Genomic DNA, 14,229 nt, shown 5'->3' on the forward strand with positions numbered 1-14,229 from the left:
CTAACTTGTCTGTTCCTATCCCTCTCCAATGCTATAGTATATAGAATTGTGATCACCATCTCCAAAATACTCTCCCAATGAGTGATCTGACACCTGACCAGGTTCATTTCCCAATACCAGATTAAGTACATCCTCTCCTCTTGTAGGTTTATCTACATATTGTGTCAAGAAACCTTCTTGAACACACCTAACGAACTCCACCGCATCTAAACCCCTCACTCTAGGGACATGCAAATTGATATTTGGGAAATTACTATCTCTCACCACAACAACCCTGTTATTATTTCACCTTTCCAGAATCTGTCTCCCTATCTCCCCCTCGATGTCCCTGTTACTATTGGGTGGTCTATAAAAAACACCCAGTCGTTATTGATCCCTTTCCTGTTTCTAACTTCCACCCACAGAGACTCAGTAGACAATCCCTCCATGACTTCCTCCTTTTCTGCAGCTGTGACATTATCCCTGATCAACAATGCCATGTCCCCACCTCTTTTGCCTCCCTCCCTGTTTTTCTGAAACATCTAAAGCCTGACACTCAAAGTAACCATTCCTGCCCCTGAGCCATCCATGTCTCTGTAATGGCCACAGCATCATAGCTCCAAGTATTGATCCACGCTCTAAGTTCATCCACTTCGTTTATAATACTCCTTGCATTATAATAGACACATCTCAAACCGTTGGTCTGAGTGCATCCCTTCTCGATCACCTGCCTATCCTCCCTCTCGCACTGTCTCTAAGCTTTCTCTACTTGTGAGCCAACCACCTCTTCCTGCATCTCTTCAGTTTGGTTCCCACCCCCCAGCAATCCTAGTTTAAACTCTCCCCAATAGCCTTAGCAAACCACCCCGCCAGGATATTGGTCCCCCTGGGATTCAAGAGCAACCTGTCATTTTTGTACAGGTCACACTTGCCCCAACAGAGGTCCCAATGATCTGTAAATCTGAATCCTTGCCCCCTGCTCCAATCCCTCAGCAATGTATTTATCCTCCACCTCATTCTATTCCTATACTGACTGTCGCATGGCACAGTCAGTAATCCCGAGATGACTACCTTTGTGGTCCTGCTTCACAACTTCCTTCCTATGTAGTCTGCTTTCAGGACCTCTTCCCTTTTCCTGCCTATGTTATTGGTACTGATATGTACCACAAACTCTGGCTGTTCTCCTTCCCACTTCAGGATATTTTCGACGTGATCAGAAACATCCCGGACCCTGGCACCTGGGAGGCAAACTACCATCCGTGCTTCCTGTCTGTATTCTACTCAGGCAACCTAACTCGCCTCAACCCATTAACGCTGAAGCCCTGTTGAACCAAAGCCTTCCTACTCTGTCACCCGCTCTATAAGACTGTCTCCTTTTAAACTCCTCTGGCTGTTTTCACTGGCTGACGTCCACGCAATTGCGCAGTCATGCCCCAATCAAACTGCTGAAGAAATAACTCTCAAACCGCTGAAGAAATTATATTCAATATATTGAAATTGTATTCAATACCTATTCCCATTAGGAAGCCCAAGAGGAGTTTATCTGAGAAGAGGTTATTTTTCATATAGGCCGGGGAAGCAATGGATTCTTTTTCTCTTATTTACTGACCAGCATTTTCTGTTCTCATTTTAGAAGTTATTACTCTGGTCAGCATAAACTAGAAAATAAATATTGGGCTTGCATAAGTGACTAGAAAGCATTTAGTTTACAAATGCTTTAAATGAAAGAAATATAGATCTTAGTACTCAAAGTTTGGGGAGCAAATTATATACTACTTTTCAAGATGATGAAGCCCTGTTTTATTGTGGAAAAATATTATACTGTTTGCTGACAGCTAAGTAAAAGAAAGGTAAGGTCTGTATATGGAAAAATGTGAAGCGAACTCTGTGGAAGCAGGAGTTTCTACATGGGTGATTGGTTTCCCAATGTCAGAGAAAGGTCCCAGATATAATCAGGAAGCAAATGGATATTGGAGTTGGAACTGTTTGTGGAATTAGTAAAGAAACATAATTTTATCAGAAACTGCAGATTGCATTAGGGAAATAGTTGTAGTCATTTTTAGAGCTTTGATTTCACAATCCAAGTGTGTTCTAAGATTGTTTTTCTTACAATTCTTACAATTTAAGAAAATTACAATTTTAGCACACTATATGTGGATTTATATGAAAAAAATACTTGAAAGAATGCCATAAATACTACGGCACTAAGTAATATACCGTCATAGCTCAGAAATTAGATCTGTCTTTATTCATGATAGATGCACGTGATCTTCCTTCGCCATTACTTTATCACAAGCTATAATAGATGTTTTTGAATGATAATTTCTCCAATCAAATAATGTCCGAATCATAAGGTAGCATATTACAGAAGGAAACCATTGAACCATATATCTACAGTGGGTCTCTTCAAGACCAAACCAGACAGCTCACCTCATGTGTTCCTCATCTCAACCTAACAGTTATTTTCACCTTTCTTGTCTTCATTCAATTCCCTTTTGTAAGAAACTATTGAATTTATTTCCCCTTACTGTTAGGTAGCACATCTTAAATCCAAACCAAGTTTTTACAGAAAATATTTTTTTTTTTAAATTTTCCCCTCTGGTTCTTTCACCAGTCAATATATATCTGTTTGATCTCATGTCCGTCAAGCAAATGATGAATGTTGTATCATCCAGATATATTTAGTCTTATTTGTTAATATTGCATTAATTAATCAGAATAGGTTACCATCTGTGGAAGGCAAATAAATATCTGGATTTAAATGTGCAATAAAGTTTGTGCTCTGTAGTTACCTGAAGTTAAAAAAAAATACTGGAAAGGTGAAATGATTGACCCATCTGTAAAATGTAGCTGGTAGGACTGTTGCCTCACAGATCCAATGACCAGAGTTAAATCCTGACTGTGTGAGTTTCAATGTTCTCTCTGTGGCCCTGTAGTTTGTTCCAGGCAATATGGTTTTGCCCCACATTTCAAAGATGTGCAGATTGGTAGGCTAACTGACCACTGTAACTTGCTTCCAGTGCATTCGAGGAGGGAAAAGAACATTTGGAAAATTAATGGAGAATGGGTTTGCACTTTATACCAGCATAGACTCAAAAGGTCATAATTGCCTTTAACTGGGATGTATGATATATATGTATGTGTGTATATATATATTTGAGGGTTAAAATAGGAATATCTCAGCAACTCTCATTTAACAAACAGCTGTTTACATTTCACTTTCAAATATGTTAAACTGTGATTGAACAAAATAGTCGAAAGGCATTGGTAAACAAAGCATCTAGCATATCTGTATCCTTCCTGGGTAGGCTGATATCACTAAAGTTAGAGGTATAATATATATTAGAGAATTTAATGCCTCCAAATATCACTGTTAATCTTGACTTCTTTGAAAATATTATATGCCCTTACCTTACCTTACTGATTGTGGATTTTGTGTGGGCCAGTTGCTGAACAGGTTGTCCTGGTTGCTTCAAGGTTAGCATATATTCTATCTAGATTTTGTTATGCCCGCAGCCCCCTCCTTTGTGAGAATCGCAAGGGTACTAGTGGGTTGGGTCAGTGGACCCAGGAAATGGGAGAGAGACGTGCCGAATGCCTCGTTCCCCGGCGATGCAAAATAACGCAACATTGGCCATTGTCTCTTGGAGACACATTTGTGGATTAGGGACTATGCTACGTGCAAGCCTTCGGGCAAAGTGGGCTGGTTGAGAGAGAGATTGCATCACCCCCACCCTGATTGACATCTACTACCCTGCGAGTCAAGATAAAAGAGGGGCTGTAGAGACGGCCCCTCAGACGCACCAGAAGAAACGCTAGCGATCCCGTAATAGCGGGAAGCCATTTGAAGGAAGCCACGTGCGTTCGGTTTCCTTGCCTGGGAGCTGGTGGCTGGTACCACGGACAACGATTTTTGAACTAATAATGGGGAACCAACTCCCCCGACTCAACGGATTGGTCTCATAAAAGACATGGGCAAGTTTAAGACTGTCTCTCTCTACAACCCAAAAGAGCTGCATCTTTAATGACAATTGACTTTTATTTCTTCATCGGACAATACAGTAACCCCTAGACAAACGATAGAGTTATTTCTTATTGATGATTATGATTATACCCGCACTTTTAGATTGAGTATGGACGACATGTATTATCTGAATGTTTGTATTAATCTTATTTTTGTGCCCCTTTATAAATAAAGACTTTTAAAAATGGTACCATCAGACTTCAACGGACCTCTCTATCTTTGCTGGTAAGTGACCCAGTTACGGGGTACGTAACAATTTCAAGCAGGATCTAGGTCCTTTCTTTTCAAATGAAAAGTCTAATACTTGGTTCAAAAATGGGCACCAAATGAACATAGCAATTAACATATTTGCGGCATCAATTGCATTTACGATATTAGAGACTTTTTAGAAGCTGTTGTTTTGTAACCAACAGACTGATGTTCCCTGGCTACATTTTTAGGTCTTAGAGTATAAAAATTTACAATACTAAACAAAGTTGTTCTATATTGACAAACACACAGAAATATACTTAAACCTATTAAGTTGCTATTTTTCTTACTAAACAAAACAACTTCAAGACACTCATAAATCAAAACCTAAACAATGATTTTAAAGGGATGGAATAAGGAACTTTTGTGCCCCTTATTTACAAGGGTGTTCTAAAATGTTAGTAATGCAACACTTAAAAAGTATTTTGAAAAAAATGATAGTGAAATGATTGATGAGGTGATGGATATTCACTGTACAGGGCAGGGGTACTTTTTGCCAAGCTCAGCTTTTTAATACAGCCACTGTGAGCTTCTGGAGATTAAAGGTTTTTTTTGAGTAAGGCTTCGTCTACACTATATCGGATAAATCTGTAACCAAAACTTTTTCTCTTCGTTTTTACCCTCCGTCCACACTAAAACATTTTCATCCCCCAAAACCAGAGCTTTTCAGAAATACTTTCCAGGGTGTGTATTTTTGAAAACGCTGCTTGGGCAGATAAATGTGGACGGGGTAACCGGAGAAATCTGAAAACGCTGTCAGACGGCAGCGTGCCATTCCATTGTTTTCCTGAACGCAACCCCCGACACAGTCTAACAATTTCAGAACAGACGGCAATGAGACTGAAGCCAGAAGGGTTAGAAATGTACCCACCAAATACTTTGACCCATAACTTACTGAATAAATAATTATATTCACTTTGCCCTGTTTTCTGTCCTTGCTCGTATGAAGGTGGTTTACCTATTTATGCAAGTACTTCTTTGACAATAGATGTGTAACAGCCTAATGTAACATTGTATGGAAATACAAGATAATACTGATGCAGACATGTTTTACACATTTAACAAGGTGCTATATTAATGCAACAGTGTTAATCAGTTTTTCAATATTCGTCGTCAGCCGGGTCATAAAGTCCGTGAACTCCCTGTCGGTTGCGTCCATATGCTTCAGTATTTGTTTTTTTTTAATTTTGAGTCCTCTTGTGCAAAAGCCAACAGCTGCCTATTGTTTAAGTTTTTCCAGTCTGTAACTGAACAAACACGCACCGTCTTTCACAGCAAGATTCAAAACCAAACACATCGCTTGTGTCTTGCGCATGCGCAGTAGGAGGAGATTCGCCAAAATATCCATTTCAATGTGGATAGAGATATTTTTAAAAACGCATAGTGTGCACGCCTATCGTTTTTACATGAAACCGGCATTTTCAAAATTATTTGGTCTAGTGTGGATGTAGCCTAAGTTAAACCTTGAACCAATATTCTTTGTTCAACTTCTTGTTGTAAATGAGAGGTAATCTTTGGTTCTTAATGTAAATGACAGGCAATAATCAGTCTGAATTAAAAGGACAGTTTTGCAAACAAACAGCGCTGTTTATAGAACACAGACTGCTGGCCCAAAGCACAAGGCTGTTTGCTCAAGAGATGGAGTGAAAGACAATGGGGTTATGTTAATTAGCCTGTACTAAAGCAGACAATGCTGGCTAAGTTATTCATTACAGTTGGCCCTCCTTATCCGTGAGTCCTGCATGTGCAAATTCAACCAAACGCTAATCAAAAAAACCCAGAAGTGCTCTTTCAGCACTTATTGTTCGAGCATGTACAGACTTTTTTTTCTTGTCATTATTCCCTAAACAATGCAGTATAACAACTATTTTACATAGAATTTACATTGTATTAGGTATTATAAGTAATCTAGAGACGATTTAAAGTATACGGGTGTATGTGCATAGGTTATTGTGGATCGGGAACGAAAAAAAACTGGAAGTTCTCTTACTAAGTAAGTCGGAATAGGTACATACAATATTATTTAGCGTCAGTTAGTCAAGTGTTTGTCTTAGTATATAGTATATATTTTACCTTTCTATGCATATAAAACACTTAAGAAACGTATGTTTCAGCGCCGGGTGATCCAGTGACAAATCACTCCTGAGCACGCTGTCCATCTGTGCTGGGTTGATGTGGAGGATCAAAAGCCCAAAATGCCAAAGCCCAATAATTAAACCACTGCATTGCTTAGTAATAATTGTAGCTTTCATCAGGGCAGAGCCTTTCTCACTTTATCCTTTAAAATGGTTCCAATCATTGACTGACTGTAGCCTATGCTTTTCCAATGACTGATGGCATTTCACCTCTTTCCGATCGCTTTATTATTTCCACTTTATTTTCAATCGTGATCATGATTATTTTCGTGAACAGAAACACTGCTGATTCAGAGCTCCGCCGCCAGGTCCTAAGGTCCACCGGAATGAGACAGGTTAAATAAGGTCCAGGGTTCCGCTGGGTCCCAAGATCCACCGCATTGAGACAGGTTGAATAAGAGACTTAAGCATCCGCGTTGTTTGGTATCTGTGAGGGGTCCCAGATAAGGAGGGCTAACTGTACAAGTAAGCTTACAGACTAGATTGCTTAGCACATCAAATAGAAGATCTGTTCATAGTTGGAAGGTTTGTATACTCAGACAGTCAGTATTCACAGCATTAACTGTGAGTATCGGGGAACTCTGTCTCCAGAAGCTTTTAGGCCATTTGTGGGTCAAGGTATCATATGTGTATGAAGTTACCCAAGTGGCAAAAAAACAGTATAAATGTCAGAGAGCAGCCAGGATTATTAGGAGTGGTCAAAGAACAATATGAAGAATGATAAAAAAAAAAGAGGTGATTTAGAATGCATTCCTCTGCTTCAATTTCTCCACTGGCAGCTCCATTCCACACCCTCACCACCCTCTAAGTGAAGAAGTTTCCCTTGATGTTCCTACTAAACATTTCACCTTTCACTCTTTACCCATAATCTCTAGTTCTAGTCTCACCCAACCTTACTTGAAAAAATGTTGCATTTACTCTATCTATATCCCTCATAATTTTGTATACCTTTATCAAATCTTCCCTCATTCTCCTATGCTCGAGAGAATAAAATCCTAACATATTCAAATTTTTCTTCTAAGTCAGGTCTTCAAATTTTGATAATATTCTTGTAAATTTTCTTTGCACTCTTTCAATCTCATTGACATCTTTCTTGTAGGTGGGTGGCCAAAGCTGCACAAAATACTCCAAATTAAGATTTAACAACATCTCGTTCAAATTCAACATAACATCCCAACTCCTGAAATCAACAAGGTCAATGTGCCAAAAGTTTTCTTTACAACCCTATCGACCTGTGACAACACTTTCAAGGAATTATGAATCTGTATTCCCAGATCACTCTGTTCCACTGCACTACTCAGTGCCTGACCGTTCACTATGTAAATCCCACCCTAGCTTATCCTCCCTACATGCGATACCTTACATTTCTCTGCATTAAGTTCTATCTGCCATTTTGAACCCATCACTCCAGATGGTCTAGATCCCTCTGCAATTTGTGATAGTCTTCTTCACAGTCCACTACTCTCCCCAATCTTGGTCATCCACAAATTTGCCACTCCAGTTTCCACATTATCATCCAGGTCATTAATATAGATGACAAACAATGCACCTATCCTTCCAGCACACCACCAAGCATTTGCTACGAATCTCTGGCTTCTTCTACAAAGCTAATGTCTAATTCATTTTACGACCTCATCTGGAATGCCAAGCAATTGAACTATCTTGGCCTACCTCCACGTGGGACCTTGTCAAAGGCCTTACTAGAATCCACATAGAAAACATCAACTACGTTGCCTTCATCATCTTTCCTAATAACTTCTTCAAAAAGCTCTGTAAAAAGCTCTGTTTTTTTTAGATCTAACCTACCATGCACAATGTCTTGTTGACTATTCCTAACCAGTCCCTGTCGATCCATATACTTATATATCCATAGAATATTTTGTGATAACTTAACCACCCATGATGTCCGGCTCACTGTCCTAGAATTTAGAGCCTTTCTTAAACAATGGAAGAACATTAACTCTCAGCAATGCTGCAGCACATCACCTGTAGCTATCTTGGTAGGTTCCAACTTTATTTCTTCTCGCTGAGTGTTAAAACAATCCTCAAAGATGACCCTGCATATGTCTAGAATTAAAAAGAAACTCCCTAGAAGTACCTTTCTCATGAGCAAACCCTCCTGATATGCCATATGTCCATGGTCTTATTTTTTGAAATTGTAGTCACTGTTGTAATTTAAACAAATATGACAGGTACATTATGCACTGTAAGGTCCCAATATAACAATAAGCAAACTGTTAAACTATTACTTTGCATAGTGATAATTGCTTTGGAGAAAACACTTTGAAATGTGCCGTGGTACATGTATTAGATTTAATATTTTTCAATAACTATCATCTACAACTCACTGAAGTGAACACTGTCACTGAGAAAGATACATATATGCCTAAAAATGATTCTTGTTAAAGAAATGATTTAGCGAAATTGACAGAAATTAAAGCATTTAGGAAAGATTGAGATGAAAATGGATAAAATATCTATAAGTTTAAGTAGCCTTCTAGTCAATTTTAAACAGGTTATTTTATGGGCAATTTAAGGAATAATCTCCATACAATCAATGATCAATGCTAAGAAAGATCACCTGAGTACAGTGGAGTCAAACGACAGATTTAAGATGATGGAATGACTTAAGAGTTTTTGCTTTAAAATAATAAGCTAAATGAGGCCTCATCTGTATCAATGGTGTGACCTTCTGAAAGTAAGTGAATGTGTTTGAATTGCAAATGTACTGTATTTCCAAGCAATATATCACACTAATCCCTACAAATTGGACTGAACCCAAATCAGGGTGTGAAACAATGGAGTGTGCTTGCAGGGCCTAATGAAACCTTCTCCATGATCATGACTTATAAGTGTGCTAGCCTCATAAATATTGTCCTAACCATTTGCAAGAGAAGCAAAATCAACCAATGGAGAGATCAAATGAGTCACAAAACCATAAAAGAGATATAGTAGAGAAACAGAACCTTTGGCCCATCAAGACTGTGCTAAGCATCAAGAATCCATTTAAAATATTAATCGATAATAATATAATTAATCTACACACACACACACACACACACACACACACACACACACACACACACACACACACACACACACACACACACACACACACACACACACACACACACACACACACACACACACACACACACACACACACACACACACACACACACACACACACACACACACATTTATGGCCTAAGGTAGAAGGAGATAAGTTAAACAGCTCTTGTAACATGCATGTGCAGTTCAACTCTTTGAGTGATTATGCAGAAAGTTTGAAGTTAATAACTCATCTCCTTCTACCATAGGCCACAGACTTATCAATCACCCCTGATGAGTTATTATCTGATGAGTTGTTAACTTCAAACTTTCTGCATAATCACTCAAAGAATTGAACTGCATGTGCATGCAACGGGAGCTGCATAACTCATCTCCTTCTACCATAGGCCACGAACTTATCAATCACTCCTGCTGTGGACACTTTCTGGAGGTCCAAGATCCATGTGCTTTACGACCGCTGGACGAAGTGTGTAAATGTAGGCGGGGACTATGTTGAAAAATAAATGTGCTAGGTTTTCTAAAATTGAATCCTTCTACCTTAGGCCACAAACTTATCAATCACCCCTTGTATATCTGAACTATTTAATTTCCCTTCAGTTTTCCCAGATTCCACTATTTATCTGCACAATAGTGTCACTTTGCCTCTACTTTGGAGTTAGGAATGTTTCCTGCTCCTGAATTATTTACAGCAGACTTTGTAGGAAGAGTATCATAAAAAGACAAGACGATTCCACTGTGGTAGCACTTGGATAGTTACATTCCATTTTCACTGCCCAGTTTGAATCATGAAGGTTATTGATGCAACAGAGCAGTCAAGAAAATGGTAAGGGAGAACACGTCTAAAAGGCTTATACAAGGAACATGGTTGAAAGATTGAGCAGAGGCCCCCATCTGTCCAGAAAACATTGCTCGAGCTCCATTCAAGAAAAGAGGCAAAATTACTTAAGTATTTACCTTTATAATTCCAATGGAAAAAAATGATATTTTGATTAGAATTGTTTTGTTTAATCCATTTGCTCAATGTGGTTAGTACATAAAGCCCATCCTTATCTGTGTTGACAATGGAACAGCTTGTTTGGCTGCTTCAAAAGGCACTTACAAATAAATCACTTTGATATAGGGAAAAAAGACACATGTAGGTGACACTAAGCAAGGATGTCAAGTTTCTTTCTCCAAAGAACGTTGGTAATCAAAAGCATTTTCACAATGAATAGACTCATGGTGACCAGTACTGATGCTATACTTATTAAAATTAAACAAGTTCTCAAACTACCTGAGTATGATGCAAAATCTGAATTCCCTCCTTTGGACTTAATGCAAATAATATAACTGCTGTGGAGCCATGCTCCTTGATGCCAAGGAGTATGAATCTGAATATCTGTGCATGCGGAGCTGACACACTAAGTTGTAAACAGAGTAGGTGGAATCACGAAGGATTCCTGTATGTCAGTGCAAGTGCTGGATACTGAATTACCATGATAGAAATTAGATTCTTTGGAACACTCAAGAATAATTCTTAACCATATATTTAACAATAGCCTAAATATTATACACAATTTATACCCGTTGAAGCATTGTAACATCTTGTGATTTCTGGTGAACTTGAAAATGTTATGTTTTTAACTAAATTTGTATCTATAGTTTGCCACTCTATTCCCCTTTTAAATTTTTCCTGGGGATCTCACTTTACAATCCATTCCTGGATTCTGTCATGCTATCTAAGTTTCAGTGTGAAACAGTTGCCATCTCTGGTGCTAAAAATCATCCTTTTATCCTGTGGCATCTTTTCTGCAGTAGCTGCAAAATGAAGTTATTCATAATTGCTGCAAGATCACAATCACATTCAAAACAAAACTGTGAACAAAACTAGGGCCATTACAACTGAGTCACAGTGATAGAGAATGATTATAGACATCTTTTTTTTGCTTATTCCATTGAAGTGTTATTTACACAGAGAGATGATGTTTGGGCTAGCATGTAGGGTCTGAAGCAGAGGAAACCAGAGAAATCAGAGAAATCAGGAAGTACTTGATAAAGTGGAAAAAAGGCTTGGGCAAGTAAGAGCTGCTTCAACACCAAGGCAGGAGGTTAGTTCTGTAGAAAGGTTCACTGCCTGAAATATTGCATTAATTTTGGAGCTACACTTGGCAGTGGGGACTATTTACAATTGAGCTGATTACAGAGAAACTGGCTCTTGGAAACTGCAGCTTATGAATAAATTCAACATTCCCCTCCTGTGATCTGTTTTCATAGAACATAAAACAAGGAACAGTATATGATGTTGTGCCGATTCTTCAACCTACTCCAAGATTAATTTAACTCATCCATCCCTCCCACATAGCCCTCCATTTTCCTTTCATCCAAGGCTCTCTTAACTGCCCCTAATGCTCCACAAACCTACCATTCTCTGATATCCCCTTTATACTTCCCTCCATGCCCCTTCATATTAGCCAGTTCCACCCTCGGAAAAAGGCACAAATTGTCCACTTGTTCCAAGCTTCTTATCATCTATACATTCCTATTGAGTCACATACTTTTCTTGAACCAAGGAATTACATTTGCCACCCTCCAATCCTCTGGCACTACTGTGGCCAGTGAAGGTAAGACCAGAAGATATAGGGGTAGAATTAGGCCACTTGGCCCATCGAGTCTGCTCTACTATTTCATCATGGTTGATTCAATCTTCTTCTCAGCCTCAATCTCCTGCCTTCTCCCCATATTCCTTCGTGCCCTGACCAATTAGTGATTACCCCTTCCTGTTAGACTGTTTGAGGTAACTTTTTAAATATTTTTTCTTACTTCTCTTCTAGTATTTGTATATCTGTGCACTTGTAATGCTACTGTGACCTTGTAATTTCCTTTGGGATCAGTAAAGTATCTATCTATTTATCTATCGATCAAGAATCTATCAACCTCTACCTTAAATATACATAAAGACTTAGTCTCCACAGCTGCCTGTGGCAACAAATTCTACAGATTCACCAGTCTCTGGCTAAAGAAATTCCGCTGCATCTCCATTCTAAAAGGATGCCCCTCTATTTTGAGGTTGTGTGCTCTGGTCTTAGACTCTCCCACCACAGGAAGCATCCTCTCCATAGTCACTCTATCAAGGCCTTTCACCAGTCAATAGCCACCAAACACTCTTGTATGACAAGCCATTCAATCCTGGAATCATTTCTGTGAACCTTTTTAGAACCCTCTCCAGTTTCAGTACATCCTTTCTAACGAAAGAGGCCCAAAACTGCTCAAAATACTCCAATATTCCAATGCCTCACCAGTGTTTCATGAAGTCTCAACATTGCATCCTTGCTTTTATATTTTAATTCTCTTGAAATGAATGCTAACGTTGCATATGCCTTCCTTATCTCAGACTCAACCTGCAAATTAACCTTTGGGGAATCCTGCACAAGGACTCCCAGGATGCTAAGGTCTTTGCTAAAGGCACAACAATCTTTTCCCTTGCTTCCCACAGAAACCTGGAGTATATCCCATTGGCTCCAGGTACTAACCTATCCTCGTGTTTTTTAAAAGTTCCAGCACAATCTTTTTCTAGCTTCAACATGTTTCACCACATTCACTTGCTCTATGCTGACCTCACATTTGTCAAGGTCCCTCTCACTGGTGATAGGGTAGTAAAGTATTCATTAAGGACCTACCCTTCTTCCTCTGACTTGAGGTACATGTTTCCTCTTTTAGCTCTGATTGGTTCTACCTCCATTTGAATCATCCTCAAAATCACATGCAAGTGCTCCTGAAACTGATTCTGTTAGTTTTAGAGTCATAGAACAATACAGCATAAAAGCAGGCCCTTTGGCTCACTAGACTGTGCTGAACTATTAATCTGGCCTAGTCCCATCGAACTGCACCCAGACCATAACCTTTCATACTACACCCATCCATGTACTAATCCAAATTTCTCTTAAATGTTGAAATTGAACCTGCATCCACCATTTCCATTGGCAGCTTGTTCCACACTTCCAACGCCCTCTAAGTGAAGAAGATTTCTCTCAAGTCCCCCTTAAATATTTCACCTTTCACCCTTGACCGATGACCTCTAGTTCTTGGATGAAACTAACTTATCCAGGCAAAACGTCACAATTTGTACCCTTTTATAAATATGTATGGCTAGATCAGGATACCATTAACCACTTTAATTTTATCTTTAACTCTCCCCCATGCTGCTCCCATTACCCCATCAACTAAACTTTGCTCCAAAACCATCATGTTATAATGGGACAGTCACAGATCTTTTTCAGCACAGAGCTATTGGCTTCAAATTATTCAAAGGCAAAAATCAATGTGAAGACTGTACAACTGACTTGAAACTGGCATCTGATGGAAAATGTTGATACTGTTAGTTTTTAGAAGAAAGTGGCACAAGTGCTTGAAGGGAAAAATGAAGAACTGTTGCCATGGTAAAAAAAGAACCTTTGGAGTTGTTAATTCATGCTGCCAAGGATGCTATCTGCTACACTGACAATGAAGCCAGCATTGCCAACATATGATAGGCTAAGTTATAACCACACCACTTTAATGTTATTTTAGGCTATTTTTTGGATGTATCTATCAGCACTATAATATCTGGCTGGGACAAAACATTGTTCTCTGTAACTAAATCAGAACACTAGGTCATGTGTCAATTGTCGCTTAGTTGGAAATTTTTGGTGCCTTGGTTAGCAGGTGGTGGTTTTCATTCATATCTAATTACTCAAGGTCAGTGTAATAGTAAAGGAGTGAACACAGTTGGAAGTGTGATTTTTTGATGAGACA

This window comes from Hemitrygon akajei, chromosome 1 (assembly GCF_048418815.1).
Source record: "Hemitrygon akajei chromosome 1, sHemAka1.3, whole genome shotgun sequence".
NCBI lineage: Eukaryota > Metazoa > Chordata > Chondrichthyes > Myliobatiformes > Dasyatidae > Hemitrygon > Hemitrygon akajei.